The sequence below is a fragment of the Rhincodon typus genome, chromosome 21 (genome assembly GCF_021869965.1).
Source record: "Rhincodon typus isolate 14 chromosome 21, sRhiTyp1.1, whole genome shotgun sequence".
NCBI classification, from domain to species: Eukaryota; Metazoa; Chordata; class Chondrichthyes; order Orectolobiformes; family Rhincodontidae; genus Rhincodon; species Rhincodon typus.
Genome location: NC_063352.1, coordinates 28,618,088 through 28,631,384, shown reverse-complemented (window position 1 = coordinate 28,631,384; position 13,297 = coordinate 28,618,088). Strand labels below are relative to the sequence as shown.

Below are 13,297 nucleotides of genomic sequence, written 5' to 3'. Positions count from 1 at the left end.
TCCTCTGATGCTGCTTGGCCTGCTGTGTTCATCCAGCTCTACACCTTATTATCTCAGATTCTCCAGCATCTGCAGTTCCTACTATCTCTGAAACATATTGGAGCTGTAGTTTTAGCTCCATCCAACATCTAGCTAGTGCTGAAGACTTGTGCTCCAGAACTAGGTTCCTAGCCAAGCTGTTCTAGTACAGTTTCAACTTTGGCATCTATTCGACAAAGTAGAAATTGTCAAGATATGTCCGGCATCCAAAAAAAAAAAACAGGACATATCCAATTTGGCCCCATCAGACTGTTCTCAATCAGCAACTGTGTTATCAAGCAGTATGACCAATAACAAATAACTGTTTGCTAACTGGTCACAATCTCAGAATTTCCATTAATCCTCATCTCCAACAAGGGACTTCCAGTAGGGATTACTCAGTATCAATGAGAGTGAGAACCTAGCTGACTATATCCATGGGAGCCCACAAACACTGAAGCTGAAAAACCCCACATTCCACCACAGTGCCACCCAGCTGAGATCAAACAAATCAAGATCTAAACTGAGAACCTTCTAGCCTACATGGCTCAGTTTCATCCTGCTTTAAAACTCTTCTATTGCAAATCTATTAGGTCTATAAAAATAACTCTACACTACCCCAGTGGGATAAATGAAAATTAGACTGACAGCAACAAATAGCCCATTTTTGAAGTCTCCTTATGCCTAAGATGTATAATTATAGTTTGAAATGGTACTAAGGCCAACATGGTGGCACAATGGTTAGCACTGCTTCCTCACAGGGCCACAGGCCTGGATTTGATTCCACATTGGACGACTGTCTGTCTTAAGTTTGCATGTTCTCCCTGCGTCTGTGTGGTTTCTTCTGGGTGCTCCAGTTTCCTCCCATACTCCAGATATGTGCAGGTTGGGTGGATTGGCCACGTCAAAAACAAAATTGCCCTGTAGTGTCTAGGGATGCACAGGTTAAATGGGTTAATCATGGTAAAAACTCCATGTGGGATTATGAGTATGGGATGGAGGGGTGGGTCTCAGCAAGTTGCCCTTTGGAGACTCAGGGCATACTTGATGGGCTGACTGCACCGTAGGGATTCTATGTCTATCCAGAGACACGGTGCTCTGAATGGATTCTGTACAGAAGAACTTAAGGAAGTACTGGGCAATCACACCGATTCTGCAATCAACAGTTTAGACCTAAACAGAATTGTGCTTTTTCAAAAAGATAATGGAGATAATTTTGTGTGAGATTTCTGATCCATCGTGAATCAAAACACACATTGAGACAGTAACACAATCAGTTTGACTCATTTGGGGGCACAGTTATATGGAAACAGTTAGCAGGTGAAAGCCCAGGCCATGAAATACTACACAGATCAAGCTGGGTGGGAAATAACAGGTTTCCTTCCTAAAGTTCAGCAGTGAGCAAATAGTATGAGATCTTTAAGGCCCATTAAACAGGGCGTCAGTTTTAATGTTTTGCCTAAAGGGCCGTAGTATCTCCGACAATATATAAGAATACAAGGTTACTTGCACCTCTTGATGCGAGTTCAATAATCAAAGCACCCTGACTCAAAAGCGATAATGTTATTAACCAAGTCAAGCTTACATTAGAGGCTAGTTACTTGACAATAATCCTCACTCAATACCTACATCTAAATATAAGGGTCAATGCATAAGGGGAAGCTTGAACCAGGGCCATGAAATTTTTAACATCCCGAGGATTTTTAAATAGGTTTCCAATTCTATCTCCCTTTTCTTTGAATCCAATGTTGCAACTGTCAACCTATAAAAATAGAATTCTATTACAAAGATTCTCTTTACAGAAATGTAATATTCATAAATTAATAAAACATGGGATATAAAACAGAAAAAAAACTTTCTCTTTCTACACAATAATTTTCATTTTCCACTTTAAATAAATCTGTGCACGTTCTTAAAAAGTGTGTTGTAATTTTTAAGAATCTTATTAAAAACTGCAGCAGACGTGCATATTGAAAGAATCTGGAAATAAGTATGCGTTTTTCTGAGATGAATTGATTTTTTAAGTGACAGCATCTGTTTGTTTATATTTCATTTGCAGCTAATTCGTCCCTGGGTAGCTGTTTCTGGCTGTTCGGTTAAAATTAACCAGCTGTCACAATTAGGCACAGCAAATCCAATTAGCTCATGCGTAAAGGAGTTTCTGGACATTGTTTAGAAGTAATAAATTTTTAAAAAAAACTGCTGCCCATTTGTACCTTCCAAAACTGTGATAAATGAATTCTATGCTGTTTTAGGAGATGGAGATGAATTGAGCAACATGGTGTAATTTGAAGTTTGCTGAGTGCTCCTGGCTTTCACTGCTAACCAAAGTTCAGTGTGTCTACAGCCAGTTAGTACAAGTCATCCACTGATTCTGTTGAACTGGTGCAATCTCTTTTGTCATTCTTCCCCTTCTCACAAGGGCAGATCCTAGCTGGGATAGAAATCCTTGAGAAGCACTTAGCAAAATTATCATGCACGACTAGAGAAAGTGACATATGGCTAGTCAACCACAGAAAGCATCACAATTGAACTTTTATTCTATGATATTTTCCTTGTGTGTTTCGGGCATTGGAGGATTACTGTGACACTGATTACTTCATTGCTCAACTCAGTGTCTTTTCTGCTTTATGTTGGAATACATATCTATATTGTAAGTGACCACTCTTTTGGACTGTGGACTGCAAATGGGAAAAATAGACGCTGTTTTAAAAAGGGGAATACAAGGCTTGTTTGCAGCTTTGGGAAATTAGTGAAGCTAATCATTCATATGCAACAATATTACTTTCGGAGGCAGGTATTTTTAATCAACTTCTATTAGTGTTCAGGGATGTGTAGCTTAGGTGGGTTATAAGGGGATGGGTCTGGGTGGGATGCTCCAAGGCTCAGTGTGGACTTTTTGGGCCAAAGAGCCTTTTTCCACACTGTAGGGATTCTATGTTATTCAGAAATGTGATGACACACCTCTGGTGCAGGTGGAACTTGAACCTAGGTTTTCTGGCCTAGAGTTAAAGACACTACCACTATGCTATAGGAGCCCTTAAACAGATAAATTACAAGCACAGCACTCAGGGTTATGACACACTTTTGGAGCAGGTGGGACTTGTATCTGGGCCATCTGGCTTGGAGGTAGGGACAGTACCACTGTGCAATAAAAACCTCACTTTCGGGGGCACTCTTCTCAAACAGAGCAGCGCCACCTGTGTATGTCCAAGGGCAACTCTGCCCAGAGGCACAGACTTTTATTTTTAGCTTTTCAACTGGTACCAGTTGTTGTGGGCTCAGGGCAGCCTAACACAGGAACAGCTCTCTAACTGGTCATGTTGCAGTTTGACACAGACTCTGTAAATGGAATGAGAGAAAAGAAGCAAAGAAACCTCCTAAGACAGCTGCATCAACCTTTTTTTCTTTCACCTTTCCCCATAAAGTTGCTTTCTCTAATTTTTTGAAAATACTGTTTGGAACTACTGAATGAAATCCAAAGACTACTGGAAAGACCGCAGATTCAATCAAGGAACCAATGAGCTAAAGACTGATGACCATTGTGTAAATAACACTGTGGTATCAAAGTAAATTAGAGGATTGTGGGGCCAAGCCATTCAGTTTTCTGATTTTCGACTGGTGATTATAACGATGTTCCTCTGACTATCTTTATCGCCCCTCTACTCCATATTTGTGTTTGCCTGTTTTTCCTCTGTGCGTAAAATTTAGAAGGATTAAAATTTAAGTTGAATACATTAAAATTGTTGCTCACTTACTGTTCTTCTTAAAATTAAGTGTGAGTATAGGAGGAATGGTTAGTAAGTTTGCAAATGACACTAAAATAAGTGGTGTAGTGGACAGTGAAGATGATTATCTCGGAGTACCATCGGACCTTGATTCAATGGGCCAGTGGGCCGATGAGTGGTAGATGGAGTTTAATTTAGATAAGTGTGAGGTGTTGCATTTCGGTAAAGCAAACTAGGGCAGGACTTACACAGTGAATGGTAGGGCCCTGGGGAGAGTTGTGCATAGTTCCTTGAAAGTAGAGTCACAAGTAGACAGGGTGGTGAAGAAGTTTGGCACGTTTATCTTCATTGGTCAGAACATTACATATAGGAGTTGGAACGTCATGCTGCAGCTGTACAGGGACTCGGTGAGGCCACTTTTAGAATTCTGCATACAGTTCTGGCTACCCTTCTATAGGAATGGTGTTGTTAAAACTTGAGAGGGTGCAGAAAAGATTTACAAGGATGTTGCTGGTACTGGACAGTTTGAGTTATAAGGAGAGGTTGAATAGGCTGAGGCTTTTTTCCCCTGGAGTGTCAGAGGCTGAGGGGTGACCTTATAGAGGTTTATAAAATCTTGCGGGACATGGATAGGGTGAAGAGCCAAGGTCTTTTTCCTAGGGTGGGGGTGTCCAAAACTAGAAGGTGCAGGTTTAAAGTGAGGGGGAAAGATTTAAAAAGGACACAGGTGCATGTATAGAATGAGCTGCAAGAGGAACTGGTGGAGGTGGGTACAATTACAACATTTAAAAGGCGTCTGGATGGATATATGAATAGGAAAGATTCAGAGGAACATGGGCCAAATGGTGGCAAATAGGACTAGGTCAGATTGGGATGAATTGGACTGAAGGGTCTGTTTCTGTGCTGTATGACTCTAAGTAGAGCTTTTTTTTTTTTTTTAAAAACTGAACTAACCTGGTTGGTTTGCTTTTATCCTGGGCAGCAGTAAGTCAGAACCAAATTGGGATTTGTGGTAGTTTCATTAAATATTAACATTTGCTGTGATTCTGGGTATAGTGGTAATTTGACATCCAGTACATGAACCCAATGGATCATGACAAAGTTTGGGGTTTATGGCTGTGATGTTTGAGAATGAGGATAATGCAAGATTGTGTGTGGCATTAATTTAAGTAATAAAGGGTAAAATGATAAACAGTTTTTTTTTCCATTAAGAACAGAGTCCTGTCCAGCAAGGAAACACCTCAACATGAAAGAATTTGGCCAGGCTCACACTACACGCACACAATCTTCCTGATCTTTTAATACTTTTATACATACAAGAACATTAAGAAATACAATGGCATTACAAGCTGCTAAAGCCTTTCTGCAGGTGGAAGAGATGACCCTGACAAATATATCAGAAATCACAAAAGCTAAATTAATTGAATTGCCAAGCAAATTAGAAGTGGAATTGCCTACAGAGCTAAGAAAGCAGAGATAAACTGAAGTATTAGCACAGCTTTTGGGCTTGGTAGAAAGCAAAAGTTTTCCTAATAGGGAGACATCAAAGTCAGTTAATATTGTATTACAGTAAAAGCAAATCAAGCAAGAGGAAAAATGAAAGCAGCTTGAAACAGAAAAAGAAATTAAAAAGTAGGAGATGGAATTTCAAAGAGCATTAGAATTGAAAGGATGGAGATAAAAGACTCGAGATCTTGAACAGAAAGACAGAGAGAATAAGCATTTCAGGAGACAGATGGGGAATACCAGTTCACAATGATGTGCTTTAAAAAAGCAAGATGCTGTTGTAGGCTTTCATGAGGAAAATTCTCTTCATAATTCAAAGTCCAGTAAAGAAATGTTTAAGTTTGTACAGGGGTTCCCAAAATTTGAGGAAATCGATGTGGACACATCTTTATGTCAGTTGAGGAGTAGTGAGACAAATGATTTTATTGATGGAAAACTGAACGTTAATATATCTGTTTGGAAATTCCTTCTTCAAAAGGAAGCAGACGCAACATCTTTAAATATTTTAAGGCAGAGAGAGATAGAATATTGATTACCAACGGGATGAAAGATTATCAAGGATGTATGCAAGAATGTAGAATTGAGATTAAAATCAGATCAGTCATGCTCTTATTGAATGGCACGTCAGGATCAAAGGGCTAGGTGGCCTATTCATGGTCCTATGTTTGTACTATGCAAAGTAAACTGACAGGTAGAGCACGCAACATTTATGCTTCACTGTCAAAGGAGGTTTCTTTGGATTATGACGCTATAAAACAGGCTATTCTGGGTACACAAGTTATATCCTGATGTATACAGGCAAATGTTTTGGAACTTAAGGAAAGAGTCTAGGCAAACCTACTTTGACTTTGAAAGGGTTAAACAAAGTAATTTTGATCAGAGAATATAGGTATTGGGAGTAAATATGAGATATACGGCTGTCTGATCATTCTCTTAGAAGAATTAAAAAACTTAGTACTTTTACTAAGAAACTATATTGAAGACTAAAGAGTAGCAACTGCTAAACAGGCATAAATAATGCCTGACAGTTGTGAACTGATCCATGAAACTAAAACTTTTATCTGTCAACTTGAAATTGAGAAAGACAGAAAGTGGAAGAATGAAAATAGCCAGGGTAGAGAAGGAGAGCTGGAAATGCCCCATGGTCTCCTCCTTGATCAGAAAGGAAGGGTGCTGAGTGGGGGCAGGTACAAAACAAAAGCTGAAGGGTTTTCATTGTAACAAAGGGGAACTTCTTTGTTGAGAATGCTTGAAGTTGTGAAAGAAGCCTATGGGACTTGTTGGGGCTTGAAAAAAATGTCTGAAAAGAGAATTCAATAGGAAAGTGCCATGGATCAAATTGTGGCTTTAACTACGACCAGGAAACCAGAGGTAAAAATGAGAGAGCGAGAGCGAGAGCAAGAGAAAGGGTTTTTGTTTAAATGGAAAGCTACCCATTTTTATTTCCCAAATGATGCAGCTAAACTTATAACTACATTAAAGAGACACAGAAGCTACTGGAATTCTATTGCTGGAAAATGATATAGCTTTCCCTCCAAAGTGTAAAATTAAAGCCAAATGGGATAAGTGGAGAGTATATCCTAACACGATTGCACAAAGTAAAATTAGATCGTTTGTTCCCTTGTCTGGAACAGAAGTAGTGGGTGCTGTTAAAAAAAATTAGATGGATGATGAATTATGCCTATGGAATAATTTGGCTGCAATAAAGGTTTGGCTTCATCCTTAAATCATGGAAAGTCCAAATGACTTTAAATAGACAGAACAGTTACAGGTATTTTTCAGTCATGCGTGGTAACCAGAACAGTTGATGAATAAAGTCATCGCAAGAAATCAAATTCATCCCACAAGCAGAAGTTAGAATAGCTGAAACATTATTTATAAATATGAATCATTCAAGTACCTGGCACGTCTTTACTAACTGAGACTCAGAAGGCAGATGCAGACTTAAGTTAGAGGGTGAAGCTGAAAGGGTTTAGGAACATTTTTATTGTTAAGAATAGAATTCTGATCCAGAAGTGGAGACAACATCACAGATCTGCAGATGAGAAATGGATAGCAGATCATCAGAGTGATGCAGTTCTGTAAAATTCACCATGTGTGTCAGGTAATAGAGAAACTCAACAGAAAATCAAACTGGCACCTTTGATATCTCAGACAAGTTTTTGAAGAACTATGTGTCAGTAGATTGTATCAGCTTTAGCCAGAATGAAATCAGGAGACAAGTACAATTATGGATAGAACAATCCAATTTCCAGAGTCTATTCCCTTAAGGACAGTTGTAGCTTTGCCCAAGGAGCATTGAAATATAAAAATCAGTAATGATCTCAGGAAGAAAATTTTGTTTCATTTAGCAGACATGTTAGTTAATTCAGAGGAAAACTCTAACTGTGATAAAGAAATCAACATTGTTTTGTTTGAAGCTAGGGTTAAAAGAACTGAATCTGAAGCCCTAATTAAGGAAGGGGAATGCATAACTTTGTCATAAAAGAGATGGACAACAAATGTCTGTTCAGTTAAAAGAATATGAAGCAATGGTTCAGTATCCTCTAGCAGATTCAGCAATACCATCAGGTTTAAACCTTGGTCACAGTGCTCTGCTATTAAGGATTTTGCCTAATGTAAAGCAAAAGAAGGAAATACAGGCAAATTCTGTGCAATCAAATGAAAACAATATTATTGAATATCCTTTAACAGTTTCCACAGTAGCATCATGTCCAGATTTCTCATACTGTGCTCTGAAAACGGCAATGTTGCCCAGTGAAGAGAGGACTAAGGATATACAGATGGCCCTTGTACAATTAGAAGAATGCAAAATAGTTGTAGAGCCTCTTCCAACAAATTCTCCTCTAGAATCCAATGTAGATCTGTCAAAGAATAGTCAGGAAATATCAATATTTCCCAAGGTGTTTGATGTAGGTTTTGTAGTGAAGGAATTCCCTGGCGGCGCTAAGAGGGGAAGGGGCTACCTTCAGGTACAGGAAGTAGGAAATGCATTGGATGTGAAGCGCAGAAAAATCAATGTTTAATTAGTATCATCAATTGTTTTTCTGTTTCAAGTGAAGAAATTGATACAATATTGAGCGTTTTAACCCTACATTAATGTCATTTTATTTGGAGTAGGAATCCGAATGCACAGTGCTAACAGAATTTCCTCTTTCTGAGAAATAAATTTTATGTTGAGAAAATTGCAGGAATTCACAGTTAAATTGGTTATTAGGAAGCTGAAAGCTTTCCTTAGTGCATTTTTCAGCATTTCTATATTTCGTATGCATAATATGTGAAAACAGGACCACAGCAGATACATTATCCAGATTGTGAAAATGATGAATAAGTTAAGAATTAATGAGAAAGATGACAAGAATTCTGTTAAATATTGTATTTAGGTTTACTCCAACTTCCTGGATGCAAAAAAGTAATTCCCCTCTGCCTCTGATGTTATTGTTCTACAATGCCCATGTTAGTTCACTGAATGGATTAGAGAAGAAATCCATATTAATCCCTCATCCTCAGCATCTACTGTCCATTTCTAAAACAATAACCATATACAAGACATGTGCTTAGTAAGAGGTAGGAGAAGGAATGGAAGTGGCCACTTTTCTGGATTGTGAACCATTCTGGCAGTATTTCTTTCTCCCTCTTGAAATTGCTGAACAAAATATAGCAGTATTATTGTTGGATTAAAGAACACTCCAAATTAAGATAAGTGAATTTGCAGATGGTCTTTATAGTTTCACATTCATCTCCAGATGGTGGTGAGAAAGCACAAAACAGGGGAGTGAAGCGGCTGGAGGAAAAATGTGGATAACGGAAAAAAATTAATTATGGTTTAGAGACAAAATAGAGATGATATTGCCAATCTCCAAAATTTCTTTGGAGTCTCCAGTAATTAAAACAGTGTTGTAAAAAAAACTGGGAGAAAATCTCTATTGTCAATTGAGCTCTATGTAACTTTCCATGTATACTTTTCAATTATAAAAATTATAAAGCTAGTATAGAAAAGCTACTTCATCATTCAACCAGGTAATGAAGAACCTGTTGTCAGATTGGTGAAAGTGATGCACTCCGAAAATGAACATGCGAAGCAACCAATATGAATATGGGGACACGGCTTCATGGGGTTTGCTATGTGTGAATGTTGAGGCAAGAACAATTGACTTAACTTACCTTGTTTCAGGAGGCAGTATAGAATACAAGTTCCCAGAACTTTGCTAGTCCTGATGTGTCTGCAGTATGAGCAAGGCTGTGCATATTCGGCCCTTTAACATTTAAAAAGAGTCTGACAATCAGGATCATAAGGTGCGCAAGCATCTGGTATGAAAACTTGGAGTTATAGGACTCAGAATGGGCCCTAAAAATAAGGTGATCACACAGGACCCATACTGGGTTTTCAGGATGGTGGAAAGCTAATTCTACAGGCGATCAGAGGCAGCTGACGAAAGATCCAGGTGGTCTAAGTGAAGTAAACAAAAGACCAGAAGAAGAAACTGAGAAACCACCAAAGGTAACAGGTACCAGGAGGGATCAAGAAATTTCCTGAGAGGCTGTGCAGAGACAGCCACGAGATGAACACTGGGACAGTAATTGAGGAAGAGGCTCCAGGCAATGAATTAGTGGTGTGCAGGTTCTTTGCAGACAAGGCTGCAAGAAAACCCTTGGAGAAGTGAGATCAAGCTGGAGGTTAGCTCGATAATCAGGGCACTATCTGGAAGACAAGACTGAACCACCAGGACATGAGGAAGGGTTCAGGCATTCTTAATTGGAGGGACACTGCAGGGAATTAAGAAGAGGCTTCTAGAGAATACAGACATTCCTCTGGAGGAAAAGCCAAGTGTTAACGAGACTTTTATGACTCATGTCTGGATTGCTAACAAATCCACGTTTGACTCAAATTAATAGAGTTCATAGAATCCCTTCAGCCCAACAAAACCTCACCGATCCTCCGAAGAGCATCCCACCCAGACCCATCCCCCTACCCGCTCCCTATAACGCTGCATTTCCCATGGCTAACACACTTAACCTACACATCCCTGAACACTGTGGGCAATTTAGCATGGCCAATTCACCTAGCCTGAACATCGTTGGACTGTATGAGGAATCCACAGACATGGGGAGAACGTGCAAACTCCACACAGACAGTCACCCAAGGGTGGAACTGAACCCAGGTCCCTGGTGCTGTGAGGCAGCAATGCTAACCAGTGAACCATCATGTCAAAGAAAAAAAAAGTTAAAGAAAAAAAATAGGTATTTCTAAGCTATTTTACTTTTCTGACTTGGTATAAAAAAGATAATGTTCGAGTGACCAATTGGAATTGTATGGCTTTATTCTATTGAGGATTTGGGATTTTAAAATTTAAATTTATTTTAAATAACTTAATGAGATCGTGTGATAAGACAGTGTGGAGCTGGGGGAACACAGCAGGCCAGGCAGCATCAGAGGAGCAGGAAAGGTGATGTTTCAGGTTGGGACCCTTCGTCAGAAATTGAAGCAATTTGGGCTTCTGATCCTAGATCATAACATGTTGGGCAACCAATGTTATGACCGTTACATTTTTTTTGGATGTACATCAAAGGCCAGAATATTTTGCACACCAAAATATACTTGAAAAATCAAGAGGTTAAGGACAGGTAGGAAGTTAAACCAATCACAATCATTTGTAAAAATGTACTGGAAAAACTATTAGAACTAAAGGCTGACAAACGCTTGAATCCGATGCCTTCCAACCTAAGGTTTAAAACAAGCGGCTACAGAGATAATGGATGGGTTGATTGTAATCTTACAAAATTTCCTGGAATCCCAGAAGCTCCCAGTAGATTAAGAAAAAAATGCAACATCTTGATTTAAAAAAAAAGGAGACAGACAAAGAAAGAAGCTACAATCCACTTAGTCTAACGTCTCTTAATGAGGAAAATGTTAGAATTCATTACTAAGGAGATAACAGCAGGATGTTAAAAAAAAAATCATAGTGCAATCAGGCAGAGCCAACACCATTTTATGAAAGGAAAATTGTATTTGACTAATTTATTATAAGTAGTTAAGGAAGAAACAATCAGGGTAGATAAAGGAGAACCTTTGATGTGGTGTACTTAGATTTCCAGAAGACGTTCGATGAGGTGCCACAAAGATGACTATTAAAAAATAAGAACTTATGGTATTGTAAATAATTAACATGAAAAGAGGATTACTGAACTAACAGGAAACAAAGTAGGAGTCATTTTCAGGTTGTCAAGCCACAGGGTTCAGTATTGGGGTCTTAACTACTTACAATCTATTATTGTCAAAAAATTTGGATGAAGGGACTGATTGAATGGCAGGTAAATTTGATGAAACAAAGAAGGCACCAAAATAATTAGTCAAAAAAGTCTACAAAGGCATAGATAGGTTAAATAGAGTAGGTGGAGTATATGGTAGGAAAATATGAAAAAGTGTTACTTTGTGAGGAAGAATTGAAATGCCTGTCCCAGTTATGAGAGGTGGTGGTACTCATGCGCTGGCTAAAAAGATGAGAATGAACACACCTCCAAATGGCCTAGAAATGCACAATTTAATGGCTTGTTTTAGTCTCCAACCCCTGTAGCCACATGTCCTACTCCTAGGAGTTGAGTCTCCCTCCCATACCTGGCAAAATACCAATGGTGGTAGGAGGTAGGTACTTAAGTGGTAATTATTTGGAACGACAATTTTGGAAGATGTGACAGCATTGGAAAGGGTGCAAAAGGAATACAGTTCTCTCAGTAACATGGACAGAATGGAGAAACGTAAGAGAAGTTTAAGGGAAAACCCAGTGGGGGTGTTAAAAACCAACAGGATGGGATCAGACACAGTATTTGAGAGTAACTATTCCCATTGGTTCAAGTTAAGAGCCAGAGGACACCAATTTAAGAGGAGTGGCAAAAGGTGCAATGGTGACTTTTTTTTATACAGCAAGTGGTTAGGATCTGGATGTTGTGGGTATCAATTAAAAACTTTTATAGGGGAATTAGACAATTGCTTGATAAAAAAAATCCCATTGTTATGAGAAAAGGCTGGAGAAGTGGAACTTCAACTGGAGAAGTAAAAGAGCTGGCACAAATATGAGTGACTGAATGACCTCCTACTGTGGTCTAAATGGAATTCTAAATTGAATCACCAAAGGCAGGATTGGGGGTAGGGGAGTATGTGACAAGGATGGACATGTCAAGCAACCAATGGCCGGGAGTGGGTTTGAGACAGGTATGTTGAGAGATCAATTGAAGTAATATGGAGTAGGGCACAACAATCATATTATGGCATACAACAAGAGTCAGAGCAACACAGCACTATGAGAGTGGTCATGTTGAGTGGGGACAGCAATGTGATGAAATCTCTCAGGATTGTCAAACCAGAATTGGGAACTTTATAGACTTCAAGGGGAAGTGGGCAAAGCAAAATTTGGGAGAGAACCTACAATTCAACAAATTTTTTGACAATAATATTTCATCACAGAATAGTTACCAAATTTAAAATTGTTTAACTTAGAGGTTAAAAACTATGTTCATACATATGTGTACACATATATTCAAAATACCACATCAATCACGACTGTATTACAGTCTACGCATTAGGCTATAGCACATGGTACGATCTGAGAACTATATCCAATGAAGCTGCAGTCTGAACCCAAAAGTGTGACGATTTGAACTTCTAGGAATCACAGGACATAATAAAACATAACATTAGACATCCACGTTTCGATCAGATATTGAAGATAAGTTAAGATAATAATGAAACCATACTAATTGCACTGACCACCATCCCCAGAGCTCTCCGCCCCTTACCTGCCTACTCAGTGACACCATTTTGTCCTCCCTCCCAAACCCGGAAAAAGCCACAAATAGAACGCAGTATCTGATGACGTTGCCTATCTCTGTGCACGCGTTCCATTACCGTCACGGCTCGGCACGCAGGAATTCGTGACGCGTAGTGCGGCTTTTCCGTGGGTGAGGGGGTGTGCGCATGTCTGTTGGTGCACGTGGACGAAAGTTTAGGTGAGCCGATTAGTCAGTACGAAAGGGTTGCAATGGAGTAG

General features: G+C 39.1%; 1 protein-coding gene across 5 annotated transcripts in view; it reads right to left on the bottom strand.

Moving 5' to 3' along the window:
• kdm8 (lysine (K)-specific demethylase 8) overlaps positions 1-13,093 on the bottom strand; it is a 31,652-nt gene extending 18,559 nt beyond the window's left edge. For 2 of the 5 annotated variants that reach the window (XM_020519224.2, XM_048609286.1), the window contains exon 1: positions 13,047-13,093. The gene's annotated coding sequence lies outside the window, so the exon portion shown is untranslated. Of the gene's footprint in view, positions 1-9,416; positions 9,521-12,769; positions 12,913-13,046 lie in introns of those variants that run through there. The other 3 variants (XM_048609282.1, XM_048609281.1, XM_048609283.1) reach the window with 3 other exon arrangements.
• Between the last annotated feature and the right edge of the window lie 204 nt (positions 13,094-13,297).